Genomic DNA, 21,410 nt, shown 5'->3' on the forward strand with positions numbered 1-21,410 from the left:
TGTCCGCAGCCACTGAAGCACCAGTTTGAACCCTGGTCAGAGAGCTACCCACATGGTGCAGCAGACCTCTCCTGACTCACCTGTTGCTGCTCCCCTCAGCAGTATGTTTCGGTAGATCTGCCTGCTCTGCTCCCCTCTTTGTCTCTGGTGAATCCTCTCACCTCCCACACATCTGGCCTGTACCCCAGTTTTTGTATGCATAAATAAATAAATCTTTAAAAAAATGATTTTTAAGTGTAGTAGTAAAAGATGCCATTTCCAAAGACAATTATGCTAAAAATAAGTTCACATGGACTCCTAGAAGGCAAACTACCATGAGATATAGTCTATGCCAGAGAGACACAATGACATAGTAGACTTGCAATAATCCACTTGAGAAAACATGAAGGTCTAAACCAAGGCTATCAGGAAAGGCTGGTAAAGGGGACGCAGGGATGAAACTTGTAATGGAAAAGCTCACTTTTTAAGAGAAAGGTCAGTTTGAACACCATAGAGTTTGAAGTTTATGATTAGGAAATTGAAAGACAATTGAATGACTTTTACTGACAGACAGTAACATAAAATTATAAATAGGGTGTTGTAAATAGGGTGTTGTAAAGTAGACATTCTGCAAAATGTTTGAATTATTAGAACAAACTTTCAAATATATATTATTTGTAGCCTGTAGCTCTGGAAAGCTACTTTTAAGACCAGCCTGAATGTTTAGGCAAGATAAATATGTCGTTCTAGAGAAAAAGAACAATTTTGTTTACCTTATTAACTCAGAAGTACAAATGTTACGTTAAAACTCAACCCATTCCTAGTTGAATTGCTATAAATTATAAATCAGAAGTTTGTGAAGTAATGAGATTTAAAAATATCTAGTCAATCTCTATTACATAAATTTAGGTTTCTGGGCCTCCCCGGTGGCACAGAGGTTGAGCGCTGGGTTGCGAAGCTGACCGCAGCCTCTGCAGTGCAGGTTCTGTCCCCGGCTGCTCCCTGGCCACCGGAGGAGGTGTCCGGAGGAGGGTCCCACATGTCGTGCAGACCTCTCCTGTCGCCCGCTGCTCCCCTCAGCAGTGTACTTCATCACTCTGCCTGCTCTGCTCCCCTCTCTGGCTCTGGTGAATTCTCTCACCCTCCCGCACTTCTGACTGTACCCAGTGCTTGTATAAATAAATAGATAAATAAAAATCTTAAAAAAAAAATTAGGTTCCTCTTTTTTCTCTTTGGAGATAAAATTGCTATAACTTTATATTTAGGATATGGGTCTAATGCAGAACACAAATAAGTATATTCAGGTCTCACCACATAAATTATAAAATTATAAACAAACATTGCCTCTTGGAAAAAGTCTCTCCATTAATCCTAGTGTTGTTTTTTTTTTTAAGATTTTATTTTTATTTATTATATACAAGAACTGGGGTACAGGCCACATGTGCGGGAGGGTGGGAGCAGCGGGCGCAACAGGAGAGGTCTGTCGTGCCATGTGGGCCCTCGCCAACCAGCCAGAACCAAACTGGTGCTGCAGAGGCTGCGGACAACTTCACAGCACCTCGCTGAACTGCCTACGCCACCAGGGGAGGCCCAATCCTGGTGTTTTGACAATACCCTTAATTCTTCTTTCAACTCCTTTCCAATCGTTTAACAGCAGTTTGTCAGGGTTATTCATCAATCCTTACTCTATATAGAGCAAAACATTCACAGGCATTATTCCCATTTCACAGATTATTTATTTAGGGAAAATTCTCAAACATATAATGCTATTCTAAAGTATTTTTTTATACAAAACTTATTACGTGTATCCTTGGCTGTCAGTTATAAAAATGGAAACTTTTCTTCTGTTTATGAATTTCTGCAACTCAGTTTAAAATACTTGAGGCTGGGGCCTCCCCTGGTAGCGGAGCAGTTGAGCGCTGGGCTGTGAAGCTGCCCACAGCCTCTGCAGCGCCGGTTCATTCCCCGGCCACAGGCGAGGGTTACACATGGCGCGCAGACCTCTCTTGCCACCCGCTACTCCCCTCAGCAGTGTACTTCGTCAGTCTGCCTGCTCTGCTCCCCGCTCTGGCTCTGGTGATTTCTCTCACCCTCCGGTGCTTCTGACTGTAACCAGTGCTTGTATAAATAAATAAATAAATCTTAAACAAAACAAAACAAAACAAAACATGCCACCATTTGCATGTAATGTTTAAAAAAAATTGTTAAAAACACTTGAGGCTGCATCCTTCATAATTGTTAGAGATTTAGTTGCATATATCAAGTATTGAAATATCCCCTATTAAATTTTTATAATAATATATTGTAACATTGTTATTTACTTTAAATATTATTAAAGGATAACATTCTCAGGGCCATCTTCAAGAATCTATGGAGTGTAAGGGATAATGCAGATCAGTCAAAGTGCATTTAAGCCACTGGCAGCCACAAATGGCACTTCTTTGGACAGTTCATTTGAATATTTTCCGTATCCACTTGCACATCCCTGAACTGGAGTTCATGGTCTTGGATTAACTTTGTTCAAAGGATGCTATGTGAACGAATTCTAAGTTTGTCTGAAGAAAATCAATGAAAGAAAAACATTTCCTGTTTTATAACCATGATGCAGAGAACTTTGTCTATATTCCCTACTGGGTTTTAACAATGAAGAATAATTTTTGAATCTCTATTTTTTCATAATACTTTACAATTAATACCTTGATTTAACTGGTTTCTGATCCTTGCAAAATGCTACAGGTAGCAAAAGGACTTTTTTCAGTTGCTACAATTTCCTCTTTACTTTCTGTTCACATACAACAAGCTAAAATTATCCATCAGATATGAAGTAATTAAATACGTCTGCTAGATACTTGGTTCTAAAGCACAAATAAGCACCAAGTCATTTCTCTTTGCAAATAACAATCTTTTAGAATGCTTCCTCAACTATCTGTACTTCCTCAATTATCTGTACTAATATAAACACCACATAACAACCAAATCAAAAAAGAAAAAAAGAGAAGATATATGTGTGTATGTGTGCACATATGTGTATATCTGTATATGTACATATATGAATAAAAATTACAGATGTTGAATTAATGCTGAAACACTGGTTGTAGCTCTTAGATATTTAAAGATTCTGCTCTACAGTCTAATCTGAGATTTCATTGGTTTGTAGTCCCCTGATACACTGAAATAACTGCCAAAACTTCATATGAGCCCAGTGCCTATATGCTGGAACTTCTATTAAAAGCTTGAAACTCTTGATATTACCCAGGCTACAAACACATGCCTACCTTCATTTGAAGGACACTACAAGCTTATTAATTTACAGTCTGCTTTTCTTTCATCTCTGAACACTGCATCTTCATTCAGAACAAACCCCAGGAGTCTGGCATGTAGTTTACACCAGAGGGCAAATTCCCATTTGGCCAGTGTAGAGCTGTCCTTGGAATCCACATCTCTGGCCACAGTTGCGTTTATGCTTGGTATCTAATTTCAGTTATCTTGTTTTGTTCTCGTTCAGACTGTGATCTTTTAGTTGCATTTTACCAAGTTCCCCATTATAGACTGGTGAATGGGGGCATGAAGAGAGGGCACACTGTGGTGAGGTTCAGCCTAATTCCTAGCCCTATGGCACTTAATGACTACACTTTGCTTGCCAACTCTTTCTTGGCATCTAATTTAATTTGGGGACCGGCCTAAGTATTTAATTGAACTTGGAGACCTTCTTTCAAATATTTATACTCACTTTCCTTTTTTCCTCCTGCTACATCACCAATAATTCTGTACCATATTTTAGATCACATCCACTTTCTTTTTTTTTCCAAAATGCTTGCCATTTCTGCTTTTCTATGAAGTACATTGTCTCTCACCCCAAATGAGAATACTTCATTTTTTAAAAAATATATAGTTTGCCTCTCTTTCTTTTTAAACTTTTTTTCCTGCCTCATTACAGAAGAATTTTACATTTTCTCTGCCAATAAAGTTTTTATTTCCTCATTTTATCCAACTTGTATGAAACCTCATTGGTGATTTTTCCTGTATAAAAATAAGCAGCACAAGAAGAAAGAATACCGGCTTCCTTATACCTGTCTCTGCCATGTAAACTTCAATATGCTCACTATAAGCATGCTTCAACCTGCTCAGTTCTTTTACTCTCTGAACTACATTAAACATACTCTTGAATCTCATCAACATCTACAATTTCATCAATATTTTTCTTCTTTTCTCAATTGATCCATGTTCTCCTGGTTTTATTGCTTTAGGCAGCTAGCTTGAGCTTCTTAGGTCATAATTTGACCCACCCATTTATTAGTGCCTTAGAGCCCTTATCATTCTCACCTTCCCTAACAATCACCATTTAAATTCAAGTGCTGAAACACCCATTCATGATAAAAGCCCTTGAAATTCTTGGGATACAAGGAACATACCTTAACATCATAAAGGCCATCTATGACAAGCCAACAGCCAGTATCATTCTCAATGGTGAAAAGCTGAAAGCAATTCCATTAAGATCTGGAACAAGACAAGGATGTCCACTCTCACCACTGCTTTTCAATATAATACTGGAAGTCCTAGCCAGGGCAATAAGACAAGAGAAAGACATCCAAGGAATCCAAATAGGAAAAGAAGAAGTCAAACTATCACTATTTGCAGACGATATGATATTATACATAGAGAACCCCAAAAACTCCACAGAAAAGCTAATTCAACTCATCAATCAGTTCAGTAAAGTGGCAGGATACAAAATCAACACGCAAAAGTCAGTAGCCTTCCTATACACAAACAATAAATCTGAAGAAGAAGAAATCAAAAAAACCATCCCTTTCGTTATTGAAACAAAAAAAATCAAATATTTGGGAATAAATCTAACAAAAGAGGTAAAAGACCTATACAAAGAAAACTATAAAACACTGTTAAAAGAAATAGAAGAAGACACAAAGAAATGGAGAGACATCCCCTGCTCATGGATTGGAAGAATAAACATTATTAAAATGGCCATCCTTCCAAAAGCAATATACAGATTCAATGCTATTCCAATCAAAATTTCAATGTCATTCTTCAAAGAAATAGAACAATTATTGATGAAATTCATATGGAATCACAAAAAACCCCGAATAGCCAAAGCTCTCCTGAAAAAAAAAGAAGGGAATGGAGGCATCACACTCCCAGACTTCAACCTATACTACAAAGCCATAATCATCAAAACTGCATGGTATTGGAACAAGAACAGACATACAGACCAATGGAATCGAATAGAAAATCCAGAAATAAACCCACAGATTTATGGTCAACTAATCTTTGACAAAGGAGCAAAGACTATGCATTGGAGCAAAGAAAGTTTGTTCAATAAATGGTGCTGGGAAAACTGGGTCGCTACATGCAAAAGAATGAAGCTTGACCACTACCTCACACCATACACAAAAATCAACTCAAAATGGATTAAAGAACTAGACATAAGACCTGAAACCATAAAATATATAGAAGGAAATATAGGCGAAACACTACGTGATTTGCACATCAAAGACATCTTTACAGACACATCACCCAAAGCAGTGATAGTGAAGGCGAAGATAAATAGATGGGACTACATCAAATTAAAGAGCTTCTGCACAGCAAAAGAGACAATAACAAAAACAAAGAGAAACCCCACCAACTGGGAGAACATTTTTGCACCCAACACTAATGATAAAGGACTGATCACAAAAATCTGCAAAGAGCTGATGAGACTCAACAACAACAAAGAAAATAATCCAGTCAAAAAATGGGCAGAAGAGCTAAAAAGAAACTTCTCAGAAGAGGAAATGCAAATGGCCAACAGGCATATGAAAAAATGTTCAACATCACTTGTAATCAGGGAAATGCAAATCAAAACTACCATGAGATACCATCTTACACCAGTGAGAATGGCACATATTAAAAAAACTAGCAACAACAAATGCTGGCGAGGGTGTGGAGAAAAAGGAACTCTTCTGCACTGTTGGTGGGAGTGCAAACTGGTCCAACCACTGTGGAAAGCTGTGTGGAGATTTCTGGACCTACTAAACATAGAGCTTCCATATGATCCAGCAATTCCACTCCTAGGAATTTACCCAAAGGACACAGAAACATCAATTCCAAAGAACACCTGCACTCCTATGTTTATAGCAGCACTGTTTACAATAGCTAAGCTTTGGAAACAACCCAAATGCCCAAAAATAGATGACTGGATCAAGAAGATGTGGTACATATATACCATGGAATATTACTCAGCATTCAAAAAAGATAAACACATGCAATTTGCAGCAACATGGATGACGCTGGAAGGGATCATGCTCAGCGAAATAAGCCAAAAGGAAAAAGAAAAATACCGGATGGTCTCACTCATAGAAGGAATCTAGAAAACTTAAATAAGGGACCAGGAAAATGAATAACTATAAGAAAGTGAAAATCAAAATCAGCAAAAAACTATGAACCAGAGACACTTTTAGGGGGGCAGGGGCTGGAGGGGAGGGATTGGGGTCAGAATGGGGGGGCTGCAATTGTATGGGGAATATAACAATAAAATTTATTATCTAATAAAAAAAATAAATAAATTCAAGTGCTGAAATAATCCAACCATATCCCTTCTTCACTCTAAGATAAATATACACGGAAGAATATGGGAAACTACAAGTCATGTTTCTTCCTGTGATTTCCAACACCTTTGAAACTGCAATGCTTCATCCTTCATTTTTTACCTCTTTCCTTGTTTCCATTTCTGTTTTTTCGGACACTGTTCAAACTTTGTAAACAACGAAGCAATACCTCTAAATCATTCTGCTATCAATGATAAAAAAAATTATTTTATTCACAACACCCATGGTAGTTTAAAAAGTGTGATGACAGGGCAAATGTTAGCATGGAAAAAATTAAATGAATATAATATACAATTTCGAAATAAATTCAATAATATATAAGAAAATATTCAAATTATTGTGGAAATTAGAGTATTCAATACTGATATTGGGATAACTAACTAGCTATTTGGGAAAAATATAACTGGATCTCTACCTCATTTCTTACACTTACCAGCAATAAAAATTAGAATATAAATAATAATAATTCAGCTTCCATCAAAATTTTTTTCATGGAAAGCAATGTTTAGAATATTTATAAACTGACTCCATGGAAAATCTTTCTAACTATGTCATAAAAATTGGAAACAATAAAAGAAAATTGGACACATTTCGTTGCATCAAAATTTTGTTTTGCTAAAATGACAAAAAAAAAGCAAAAAAAAAACCAAAATGATATACTACTGTTATTTCAGTATTATTTATAGTAAGGAATAATTTAAGATAGTCTCTACAGTCATTCATATGGGACTAATTAATTAAATTATAGTACGTCTATTACAAAATACTAAAAATAAAACTGAAGTAGCATGTAATGACTTGAAAAGACAGCTATAGCATTTTATTAGTAGTGAAACAAAAGGAGGTGCAGTGTGTGTATGTGTGTGTCTGTGTGTTTGTGGAGAATGTATATGATATATGTGAATTTCTTTAATATTAAGGTTGAAAGAAACTGATTGTTAATATAATATCTCATGCTATTTTTAATGCATTCTTTGTAACATACTAATCTGGACAATTAAAAATACTAGTTTCTACATTTTACGGTGTAAACAACTGGCCTTGAAATAAGTAGGTAGAGCAGTAATGAAACCAGAACCCAGAAACCTTACTCTTAATGTAATGTTTGATCCACCACATGAAAGCTGATCTTCAAAAGAAGCTAATCACTTCAGTCCCACTAGTTAGTTTCTCTGTCTGCTAAGGAAAATAAGGAAAATAATTGGGCTTAATCTATTATAAAGAATATTTCCTCTTTTTTCTTATTAAGAAAAAATGATAATGAAGTAAAATAGTAGGTTCCCAAAAAGTATCCCCACTGATTTTTCTGCAGCTTTGCAGGAGCAGCTAGCACCACCAATATGCTTCCTAGGGATGACACCTGTTGGTTTAATACAAGTGCAGAGGATGGATTGATCGTGGCCTAAGATATGAACCAGGTAAGATCTCTTTTGGCTGTTTGAGAACAGCTATTGAAAAATAACTTTTCTTCCCTAGCTTATGATTCAATTCTGTGAATCTCATCTTGGCCTCCTGCCCCCAGAAGAGCAATTTAATTCTTACAAGTGATCTTAGTAGAGTATGGAAAGAGGTGGCATTGGAAGAGGGAGTTGTTGCTCACTTCAAAATGGACAGAAAAAGCAGAATCATTGATTTTATTTATTTAGATGACTCTTCTCATTTAGAAAAAGATAACTTTACTGAGGAATCTTAGTTCACTGCCAAAGATTTCATTTTAAAAGGTGGGGAATTCATTCAAAATTTGGGACTACTGAAGGCAAAAATTATGACTGTCACAGTTATAAATTCAAAATAAACATGAATTGATGAAAGGGAGAAAAACAGATATTTATTTAAAACCTACTGTGTTTTATACACCTACATCCTTGATATACATTACCTGCATTATAATTTTTTTACAACAGAGTTTATCTGACAGAAAATCTATGCAGGTTAGAAGTCAGGTGTATATATCCAAGGGGAAAAAATTATGAAACACAAGACTACCCAACTCTAAATTATTACTTATTTCTCAAGTGATTACATAAAAATACCTTTCAAAAATAAGGTATCGTGTCATCTCCATAATATTTTATTGTTTTTATGACACTGATGTAACTCTTTCTGATAAAAATCTTTCTGATAAAAATCTTACCCTTCTACTGAAGTTATACAATTACAAACTAATGTTGATAAATGGCACTTTTATAATTTAAGCAAACAATGAAACTAAGAAAATGGTATATGCTGCACTTCTATTGTTCATGAATCAGCTAAGCACATAAGGTCTCTGTGTTAATTTCAGGACAATGTGATGACTTCAGTGCAGCACAGCTAACCAAGCTGCTGTGCAAAAATTTTCATTTTGAAAAACATTAAGTGATAAGATTAGATATATGTTAAATTAAGATGCTTACTTTTTCGACTATGACATTTGGATTAAAAGTACATGATAGGTGAGGTATAAAAATATATGCAGCCAATTCCACTCCTAGGTATCCACCCAAATAATTAAAAAAAAACTAATTAGAAGGTATATTTGCACCCTAATGTTCATTGCAGCACTATTCACAATAGCCAAGTTATGGGAACCATTTAGATCCCCTAATACAGATAAATAGATTACATGATGGAATACTACTCAGCTATGAAAAAAATCAACTCTTGGCATTTCATAACATATGGAACTGGAGGGGATTATGTTAAGTGAAATAAGTCAGAAGAAGAAAGACAAATACCTGATACTGTCATTTATATGTGGAATATAAAGAAATAAAACAAAGTGTTAGGCAAACCCTAGAAATCTGACTGGAATTGAAATTACAAGAAGAGGAAAGCAGGGGGAGAGATTGAGGAGGGGACACAATGGATTATGGTGGAGGACAGTTGGGGCCTTGGTGGTAGATGTAGTATAGTAACATATATCCAAAGAGAGGTGATTCTAGTCCTATGAATTATGTACATTGTTGTAATCCAATGTCCACTGAATACTAAATAATTAATAAAAATAAAATATATATGCAGCTCTTTGGACCCATAAGCCTTCCAGTTTATATATGTAAACTTTTGGACTCATAAGACTTCCAGTTTATATATATATATATATATATATATATATATATATATATATATATATACATATATACACACACACACATATCTTCAGGAGTGGGGATCACCAGGACAGATGTTTAAATCAACTATATTAATAAATTGATAAATAGCTATTAAAAAATATGCAAGGACTGCAGAAGCTTAATTTTTCTTCAGATTTAACAACTGGCTTTAATATGTATGTTAGAAAACAATTATACAGGTTATAGATACTTGTATTATTAAACTTAAATCATTCAGATTAAATAGTTAATGAATACTGTCACATTAAATATTCAAAATATGTTTTGAATATTTGGACTTGGATAATCTTTAAAGAAATAGCAATGAACGATATTCATAATAAAGAAAAGTCCTAAAATTGCAATAAATAAGTGTCTGCTGCTGGTGTTGAGCTGTTTCCAGATCCCTGAATTCCTTATTTTTATCTTTTTAGTGTGGGATCATCTTTTGTCAATACTAACTGTATATAATGAAATATGAATACATTTCTTGCTTCACTGTTAACTTGGGTCTTTCAAGAAATTGAGGGACAACATATGCTTGTCTAAGCATGTTATGCAAATTATTGACACAAAAGAATTTTTAGCATGTAGGTAGTGTAAAACATGTCATAGTGACAATTGTTTACATTCAGTATTCATTTATCCCGACAATTACCATGGTTATAGGCCTTTTTACATGTAGTCATTTTATATGCATGCTGAATAGTGAGTCATTCACATGTACCTGCAAGATATTGGAATTATATCCTGAACACTTTATCTCTGAGTTGGGGCCTGGTCTCTGTAATTCTCCCTGTTTATAAAATCGCATACATGAGATATTCCAGCAAGGTGAATTTGTCTGTTCAGGATGTTTGAAGCTGAAGCATGTTAACATGGAAGGGATTTTCCTTTGCTCATTTTAGACTCAGTCACATGACCTGAGACTAGAATTTATACCAGGCATTTTCACAACCTTTCTGGTAGCCATATTATTACTTTATTCAAAAGACAACTGAGACTTGCCTATTTTCTACCAGCCTTTGCAACACTATACTGCTTAAAATACACAATGCCCATTTTTTAAATATACTAAACAAGTTTTATGCTATAAAGGACAATAATAAAAATGCCATCTATGCAATCTGCTATTCTGTGTTGTTAGATATGTCTTTAAAAAAAAAATACTTCCATGGCAATCAATCATGTGACATAGTAAGGTACCCTTTTTAAAAGAAAAGAATACTATATTTTATCTAGGAGGGAGGCAATATAAAAAGCTACTAAAATACCAGTATGATTTTTTTTAGCCATTTGCAAATGCAGTGTCCCACATTTACTGGAATAAGGTCTTAGATTCCAGTTTGGCAATTTGAACAATTATGTGGGGTTGGGACAGATGGGCAGCTGTTTCTTTTTTTTTTAATTCTAGACTTTGTTCCTTTACTTTAAATAATATGAAAATTGCTTATTTAAACATAGGCTTTTTAAAAAAAGAAAATAAATGATAGATATTAAGCTATAATGAAAGATAGTTCTTATTACTTGGATTACAAATCTCTAGCTCATTTGAACTGAAACAATAGATTTTACTGGCTGTACTGTGCAGATACTGATCATTATTTATACCGTAATTGATATGACCGACTGTCTTTTCAGTTTTGTACAAATAGACAAAAATACTGATTAAGTCAAATTTGAATAATCAACTAGGCATGATTATTCCTCTGTTAGTACTTATGGAATTTCCACATTTTGGTCCCAATGTAAACTCCATTCTTAGCTGTATACTGCAATACAAGTTAATCCACACTAAAACTATTTTTAAATTCCTTTGTTCATGTAAAAAAATACAATGAAATGCCCCTATTTTTACATTGGCATTTCTTGCTTCTATTATAATTATTTCCCCATATTATGAGAGAATAAAGATTTAACTAATGCCCTAACTAAATTGGCCAAAGATTATAAATAATGACTTTTCACTATGCACAAATCTGCAATTAGAAAGGGAGGCACATAATCTGCAATGAATGAACTAGATTTAATATATAAGTACTGACTATAGAACACAGATGCCACTATACTGGTGCTTAAGTGGGAAAAAAACAAAAAAAAATTTACACTGTTATCCTTTCCTGGGTAGAAACTACATATTCTGGGAGGGTAAATTACTTAACTCTGAAAAGCACTCTAAATAAAATTAGGATTTTAATTAGTTGAAAACCAAAATATCTCTAATAGAAAGATTTTAAATAGCAAAATGACCATTATCTCATGTTACCTGAGATTATTTCAGATAATAGAGCTGACCATAAACCCTATCTGTATCCTACCCAAAAATCTGAATTTTTTGACCTTCCATTAAGTGAAAGTCATTTCATTGGCCATTTCATGTTATGCAGCAATGCTGACATGCAATAATTTTATGTAGGATATACAGTTTTATTGAATGTTTTTAGTAGATTGAATGTTAATGCTGTAGTGGTTGATTAAAGTGGTTGGTTATTTTAATATCTTAACTTTAAACAGGCTGCAATTCTTTGTAACTTTAAATTGTTAGAACACATTTTTAATATCTTTAAAACTGATAAACATTTCTGCCCTTCCCCAATTTCAAATTTAATTAAACCCACGGAGACGAGAAAGGCCAATTTTATTTACATAACACAACAATAGCAATAAAAATGAATGAACTGCACTAAACTAACATCAGTCTTAACCACAAAATATTGCTCTTGACCTCTTCAATGAGCAACCTTTTTCTACTCGGCCAGGAATAACATTCAATTTTATATGAAAATAACTTACTGCAGTAGTACTCACAAATGGAGAAATACATTTTTGAAGTAAATCAAGATATTTACCATCACAATCATTGCTATTAATTTGTTTTCCTAAACCCTCAATATCAGCAGTGTTTAGATTTTATGTTTTTGAGATATTATAAAATAGATACTCATATTAAGCTCTAAGAGTAAACAATGAGGAAACTGATGTACAGATTATGAAAATCGGGGGCATCAAGAAGTGAAAGGGGCAAGATCAGAGAAAGAAGAGTGATAGAACCATGGATTTCAAGCAGTTCTTTCTTTTCCAGGTCTTTTCAGACCTGACCATTGCCTTTGGCAGAGCCAAATAAGGCATTTGCTTGGAGCAGCTAGCCTGGAGGGAATGCCCCAACACTTTATTAAGTAAGCCCTAATTGTGGTTGCCTGAGACTAACATCTACCCATAGTCAGGACACCCAGAGTTTGTGGCTTAGGTGTGTACTAGCAACAAAAATCACTCTACATGCTTGCAGAGTCAAACAAATTTTGGATATTTGAGGTTAGTGTTACAGAATTTCTAAGAAAGACATACAAAAGTTGAAAGCCAATTGTAGGGTAAATGATTTTCAAGTTTTTCTACCATACCCCCATTAGGATTGCATACCTGATTGTGGGGGGGGACCTGCATTTTGTTACATTGTTATATTCAGTTGTATTGTTTACTTCTGTGGGCCATGGCTGCAGTATTTATATTGGCCAAGAGAAACAGAGGCAAAAGAAAAGAGAGAAAGCACCAGAGAGCCCAGTAAAGAGTGAAGATTCCCCTGGGGCTGGGAGGCCTGCCAGCCTCTGGAACCCGCACCCCTGCCTGCCTTTTATCTGGTTGCTGCACTACATGTAAAAGCTCAGTAAGAGCCTGAGAAAGCCACCAAGGGCTCCAGGATTCCTCCTTTACCCTGACTGCTCAGATCAGAGCAAACCAGCTCTGTGCCTTCTTGGCACTACAACAATCCATAAGATCAATTTAATATTACTTATTTAAAATGATGGTCTCCCCAATGTGAAATTTTAAATCATTTCTTAAGAGTATTGGTTACTGTATTCATTTTAACCCAGCAATATTCTTCCTGTGATTCCTTTTAAATTACATGCATATGTGACATCTGCTCACAGGGTAAAATTTAACCTCCTCTGATTTGAGTGGGATCCATTCTTTCAAAGACTACACTCCTGTGCTAGTGTTCACCCTTTCTATGTAACTTTTATTTTCTTATTTAATACTCATTTCTCCTTGAAATGGTATGAATCTCTAAAATCTTGAAAGTTCTTCCTCTCTGAAACTGCTGCTCCATTTTAATCATCTTATTATTAAACATTATTTTGATTTTGCAACAAAGTTCCTCAAATAAGCAATGTACTTCTAGACCCACTGTTCTCACTAATCATCCTTTACTTCTTTAAACTCCTGCCATCTGACTTATGGAGTCTTCAATGCTCTGAAACTCTTCAACTAAATTATTTTTCTAATTAAATTGATTTTTTCTATTATGACACTACTCAATTCTCCACAACACATCATAGGGTGTATCTCCTCCTTTTCAGTTTCAGTCATATTGACTGTCATTTTCCCCCCCTCTGGACATCTCTCTTCACCCCAGTTTAGTCATTCTATTTGTTGGCATGAGTTTATCTCTTGTGATTGCTGAATAATATTCCATTGTGTATATTTTGTAATTTTTTTCACCACAAAGTAATACCAATTCACATTTCTCAACATTGAGGGATGATCATCACAGTTTGAGAAACTCCACAGCCCACTCCCTATAAACAGCAATAATTGGTGAAACTTGTATTTTTTTAAAGTTGTAAATATCTGGAAATTGTCCTAAACTTTATGACAAATGAAGAAACATATTCAAGAAAACTAATAACATTAGATATATAGATTTAGTAACACTAAAAATCTGTGGCACTTGAGCCATGACTTTTCATGCCTTATTGCCTCTGTCTCCAACTCAGCTTGTCAGAAGATTCACTCTAAGCAGGAATGGTCAAAAAGACAGGGGTCCCACTTCCCACTCCTGCTCAAGGGCTTTGGTGTCTCCTTAAAATGGGGAGGCCACCAGTATTTCTCATCCCCTCCAGCTCCATACTGCACACTAAATTCCAGATTACTGTATTTGAGAAGTTTAGAATTCCTTTTCTCCACCAAGCCCACACTTGAAGGGCAGAGATTGATCCCAAATAGAATGACCGATAATAATGGGATCCTTCTAGCTTGCTTATAAGGTGGAGATTCAACATCAGGAGAGGCAAACTGAGAAACACGAGGCTAATTCCTCTTCTATTTTACAATAGAAATAATCAGGGCTGTTGCTCATAACGTGCATTCTTTTTTCACCTCTAGTTCTAGAGCAATAATTCAGAGGGTTTTCCCAAGAAAAGTGAGACATATCACACAGTGCTCCAAGCAGCTCCTTCAAAGGAATCAAAGCTCAAGGCTAAATTTGCTCTAATGATGGAGATTTTGTTTACAAGCAATCAGAAGAGTCTAGTAACTCCATGGAAGCAACAAGCTAAGCCATAAATCAGCTAATTTATAAAAGAGAACCAGGGAAAGAGAAAACTAGGAAGAGTTCTGGTCCTAGGACCAGAATAAACCTCTAAGATTAACTTAAAAACTATACCTGTAAAGGGGGTTAACCTTAATTGGCCTATGGGTACACTTATGCTACAGGGCATTGTCAAAGATAATAACATATTTAACTGGCAACTAGTGGAGCCTAGAATTGGGTGTGGCCAGGGAAATAAAAGTCTAAGAGAGCCCAATAAAATTACTGTCATCACAGACTGATTATGCAAATACCAACAGTACACCCACTGAAGAGTGACATCAATAACTTTGGGAAAACAGACTTTACTAAAATAGATCAGCAACATCAACAAACAAATAAACAGTAGGCAACAACATGAAAAACTCTGAACAAATGGAAATGGTAGTTTTAGATTTGCTATAATATATTACTGAAAGTTATGAGACAAAGAAAGGAAAATGTGACTTATACTGGAAACTAAAGCAAGCAACAGAAACTGCCTTTGAGAGGATCTAATTGTTAGACTTAACATTTAAACACTGCAAAACATAAGTATGCTCAAAGAACTAAAGAAAATCATGCTTAAGGAAGTAAATGGAGGAATGATGATAATGTTTCATTAAACAGAGAACATCAAGAAACAAAAGGAACCAAATGGAAATTAGGGAATTGACCAATAGGTTAACTGTAACAAAAAATTCCGTTAACAGGACTGAACAACTTATTTGAATAGGCAAAAGAATAAATTAACTTGAAGATAAATTAATGTTGTACAATTCAAAGAATAGAGAACAAAAAGAATGAAGAAAAATAAATACTAAGTGAGAATGCCAGAAAAAGAATACAAAGAGAAAGGAACATAAAAATATTCTTAAAAGTTTTTTTTCTAAAAATTTCCCAAATCTGATGAGAAATACTAGGCTATACATTTAAGAAGCTCAATTAATTCTAAGATAAAAATCAAAGAAGCCACACTCAGACACATCATATGGAAAAAGAAGAGATAAAGATAAATTTTAAAGTAGCAGAGAAAAGTATCTCCTCACATACAAAGGAGGGCCTCCCTGGTTGTGCAAGGGGTTGAGTATCAAACTGTGAGGCAATCCGCACCCTCTGCAGCATGAGTTCGATCCCTGGCCGTCCAGGGAGCAACCCACATGTTGCAGCAGACCTCTCTTGCTGCCCGCTGTTCCCCTCAGCAGTGTACTTCATCAGTCTGCCTGTTCTGCTCCCCGCTCTGGCTCTGGTGAATACTCTCACCCTCCCATGCTTCTGACTGTACCCAGTGCTTGTATAAATAAATAAATAAATCTTTAAAAAAATAAAAAAGTAAAAGTGAGTTTGTTACTTAAGGTAGTAAAAAATTGCGGGCTACAATGTATTAATTATATGGTAAGTTTTGCAAAATTAGTACACTTTCAAAGTGCATCACAACTCAAACAGAAAAGTTGATCATAGGATAAACGCCTAATTAAATAAGCAAGAGACAAAATCATACAAAGGCTTATAAAAATCATGATACCCTATTATAAGAATTTTTTTACCCAAATGCTATATTTTGTTGATATATCATGTATTAGCACTAATGTATTTATTAGTGAAAAATTCATCAAAAGGAAAGGTTAAAAATTTCACTGAGGCTTTTATTAAAAGGATAAAATTATGAGGAGAAAATTCTTTCTACATTCTCTTTCTTGGAGTTTCACACAAACATTGACCCAGTTGCTCACCCTGGAAACTTAGAAGTTATCTTACTTATCTCCTATTGGATCACTCCTCTATTCACCTTGCCATGAAATTATGACAATTCAGCTTACAATCTATCTCCTTGGTTGGACTGACTTTAATTCCTGTAGATCTCTCCCTTCTAATTCATCTACCCTCTCTCCTCTGCACTGGTCTTCATTTTATTCTACATACTCCTCTTTGTGCTATTCTGAAAATAGTTATTGGAAAAACCACATTTGTGGCTGGGGATTTCAGTACCCCATGTTCACCAATGTATAGATCACCCAAACATAAATAAACAAGGACACATAGTTTTAAACAAAAATTTAGACCATGGGTGCTTAGTAGATAATTATAGAGCACTCTACCTCCAAAAGATGAACACTCATTCTTCTCAGATAATCATGGGACATTCTCCAGGACTTAATATATATTGAATCACAAAACAAGTATCAACAAAATTCACGATGACTGAAATCACACCAAGCATTTTTTCTGACCATAAATTTATCAAACTAGAAATCAACCAAGACATACACATACACACAAACACACACACACACACGTACATACACACACACACAAGGAAAAACTCCTAATATATTAAAACTGAGTAACACAGTTTTAGGTTAGTGAGGAAATCAAAGAAGAAATCAATAAATATCTCTTCCCAAAATGATAATGAGGACACAAACTTGCAGAACTTAGGGGACATAGCAAAAGTAGTACTTAGAGTTAAGTAGGTAGCAGTACAGACTCACATCAAGAAACAAGAAAGAGCTCCAATAAATCATCACATCTCTCACCTGAAGGTACTAGAAAAAGAAAAACAAACAGAACAAAAAGCCAGTAGAAAGAATAAAATAATAAAACCAGAGAACTAGAGCAGAAGTAAATGAAATAGAAATGTAAAAGATCAATGAAACCAAAAAGAGGAATGAAAACCAAGTAAACAATATAAACAACACAAACATGCACTAGGCTCACAAATAAAAGAACGGAGAAAGCTCAAATAAACGTGATCAGAAATGAAAGAGAAGTTATAGCAGGCATCCCGGAATTTCAGAGAATTATAAGATTTTACTATGAACATTTGTATTCCATCAATGTAGAGTAACCTAGAAGAGATGGAAAAATTCTTAGAAATATGCAAACACTAAGACTGAATAGGAAATAAATAGAAAACCTACACAAACCAATTACAACCCAGAAATTTGATGCCAACAGTAATCAAAAACCTCCAAAAAATACAAAAATCCAGGACCAGATGGTTTCACAATGAGTTCTATAAAACCATCAAAAATAAGCTGAAACTTACCCTGCTCAAACTCTCAAAAATTTGAGAAAGTGCAGTATTTCCAAACACATTTTAGAAGGCCAACCTTATTCTAACACCAACACCAGACAAAAGCAATACACATAAAAATAAAACTACAGACAAATTTCCTAAATGAACATAAATTAAAAATTTCTCAACAAAATCTTAGGAAATTGAACTCAACAATGCATTAAAGGATCATATGTCATGACAGGTGAGATTTATTCCAGGGACACAAAAGTGATTCAATGTCAGAAAAATCAATCGATGAAATTCACCACATCAATAAAAGGAAATATAAAAATCATATGAAGCTATCAATAGATGGCAAGAAAGTATTTGATAAGATTCAAAATGCTTTTCTGATGAAAACATTCAAACAACTGAGGATAGAATAGATACATTTCAAAATAATAAAAGCCATATATGACAAGCCCCGAGTCAACACCATTCTTGATGATGGAATTCTAAAAGCTTCCCACTATTATCTAGTAGAATACAAGGATGTCCATTTTCACCAACACCATGCAACATAGTATTGAAAAACTTAGGTAGAGCAATTAGGCATAAGGAAATAAAAAGATAAAAATTGAGGAATAACAATTAACACTGTAATTATTTGCAGACATCATGATATTATACATAAAAACTAAATGAATAAAAAAATGAAACAATAATCAGTTCAGCAAAGTGGCAGGATATAAAACCAACACAAGAAATATGTTACCTTCTATATGTAAACAATGAGCTAGAACAGGAAGAAATTTATAAAACAATCTTATCAAAACAATTACATGAAAGAGAATTAAATACCTAGTAGCAAATGTAACAAAGGAAGTGAAGGACATATATAAAGAAAGTATAAGACATTATTAAAAGAAATAGAAGATAGACACAAAGAAATGGAAATTTATTCTCTGCTTATGGAATCATCATAAATAAATCATCATATTTTTCACCTGAAGGTACTAGAAAAAGAAAAAACAAACAGAAGAAGAATTAGCATTGTCAGCATGACCATTCTATACAAAGCAATGTACAGATTCAATGCAATCCCTATCAAAGTTTCAGTGACATTCTTCAAAAAAAACAGAACAAATATTACTCAAATTTATATGGAACATCAAAGACTCCAAGTAACCAAAGTGTTACTAGCAAAAAAAAAGAAAGAATTGATAGTATCATACTCCCAGACTTGAAGCTATGCTACAAAGCTATAACAATCCCAAATGTGGTAATGGAACAAGAACAGACACACAGACCAACTGAATAGAAATGAGAGTCCAGAATTAAACCCCTACCTATATGGACAGTTTATATACAACAAAGAGGTCACTAATATACACCAGAGCAGAAAAAAACCTCTTCAATATATGGCACTGAGAAAAATGGAGAGCAACATGTAAAAGTATGAAGGTAGATCAATATCTTGCACCATAAAAAATCAACTAAAAATGGATTTTAAAAAAGTTGATGTAAGACCAGAAGCCGTAAAACACATATAATAAAACACAGGCAAAACATTCTACAATAAAAGTATTGGAGATGTCTTTCAAGATCTGCCTAAGAATGAGGAAAGAAAAAATATAATCACCTGTGAATACATTGAACCAAAAAGTTTTTGCACAGAAAAATAAACTGTCATTATGGCCTTCCTGGTAGTGCAAAGGATTAAGTCTCAGCACTATGAAGCTATCCACAGCCACAGCAGCATGAGTCCAATCCCTGGCCAGGGAGAGTACCCACATGGTGCAGTAGACCTCTCCTGTCTCTCCCACTGCTCCCCTCAGAAGTGTATTTCAGTCAATCCACCTGTTCTGCTCCCTACTCTGTCTCTGGTGAATCCTCTTATCCCCATACCTCTAATCTGTACCCCAGTTCTTTTTTTTTTAAAGATTTATCCATTTATTTATACAAGCAATGGGTACAGTCAGAGCGCAGGAGGGTGAGAGAATTCACCAGAGCCACAGCAGGGAGTAGAATAGACAGACTGATGAAATACACTGCTGAGGGGAGCAGTGGGCGGCAGGAGAGGTCTGCGCGCCATGAGGGACCCTAGCTCAGCGGCCAGGAATCGAACCGGAGCTGCAGAGGCTGCGGGCAGATTCGCAACCCAGCGCTCAACCACTGCGCCACAGGGGAGGCCCTGTATCCCAGTTCTTGTATACACAAAAAATAAACCTTAAAAAAAATAAAATAAACTATCATTAAAATAAAGATACCCTTGGAATGGGAGAAAGAAAATACTTTCACACTATATATCCAACAAGGGACTAACATCCATGAGCTACAAAGAACTGGCACAACTCAAAACAAACAAACAAACAAACAAACAAAAACAAATAACCATTAAACATTGGGCCAAAGAGGTAAATAGACACTTCTTCAAAGAATACATACAGATGGCCAACAGGCACATGAAAAAAGGTCCATCACCATTCATTATTAGGGAAATGCAAATCAAAATCACAATGAGATATTATCTCACACATGTGAGAATGGCCTATATGAAAAAGACCTGAAATTCTATGTGTTGGCAAGGATGTGGAAAAAAGGAACCCTCTTATAATGTTGGTGGGAATATAGACTGGCCTAATTCTTATGGAGCTTTCTCAAAAGATTTACAATCTGCCACACGGACCAACAATTCCACTCCTTGGTATCTAACCAAGGAATACAAAAACACTAATTTGAAGGGAAACATGCATATTGCAGCACTATTTCCTATAAACAAGCTATGGAAATAGCCTAGGTGTCCAGGGAGATGTGCTGTATATAAACAAAGGAATACTACTCAGCTATCATAAAAGATAAAGTCTTGCCATTTGTGAGAACATGGATGGAGCTGGAAGGAACTATGTTATGTAGAATAAGCAAGAAGGAGAAAAACAAATATTCCCAGCAACAACAAATGTTGGAGAGGATGTGGTGAAAAAGGAACTCTCCTGCATTGCTGGTGGGAGTGAAAACTGGTCCAACCACTATGGACAGCTGTCTAGAGGTTCCTCAGTCTACTGAAAATGGAGCTACCATATGACCTAGCAATTCCATTCCTAGGGATCTACCCAAAGGACACAAAAACACTGATTCAAAAGACCACCTGTACCCCTATGTTTATTGCAGCACTATTTACAGTAGGCAAAACCTGGAAGCCCAATTGCCCAAAAATAGATGACTGGATCAAGAAGATGTGTGTGGTACATTTACACAATGGAATATTATTCAGCAATCAAAAATGGTAAACTCATGCCATTCACAGCAACATGGATGGAGCTAGAAGGAATTATGCTCAGTGAAATAAGCCAGAAGGAAAAAAAAATATCAAATAGTTTCACTTATAGCAG

At 35.1% G+C, this 21,410-nt stretch overlaps 1 long non-coding RNA gene across 1 annotated transcript in view; it reads left to right on the forward strand.

Annotated features, from left to right (window-relative positions):
- Window positions 1–7,899: 7,899 nt before the first annotated feature.
- The window catches only part of LOC129145301 (uncharacterized), a 164,274-nt gene continuing 150,763 nt past the window's right edge, over window positions 7,900–21,410 (forward strand). The window contains exon 1 of the long non-coding RNA XR_008550647.1: window positions 7,900–7,996. This is a non-coding gene — a long non-coding RNA (uncharacterized LOC129145301). The remainder of the gene's footprint in view (window positions 7,997–21,410) is intronic.

Source organism: Talpa occidentalis, unplaced genomic scaffold (assembly GCF_014898055.3).
Source record: "Talpa occidentalis isolate TD23 unplaced genomic scaffold, MPIMG_talOcc4v2.1, whole genome shotgun sequence".
Taxonomy (NCBI): Eukaryota; Metazoa; Chordata; class Mammalia; order Eulipotyphla; family Talpidae; genus Talpa; species Talpa occidentalis.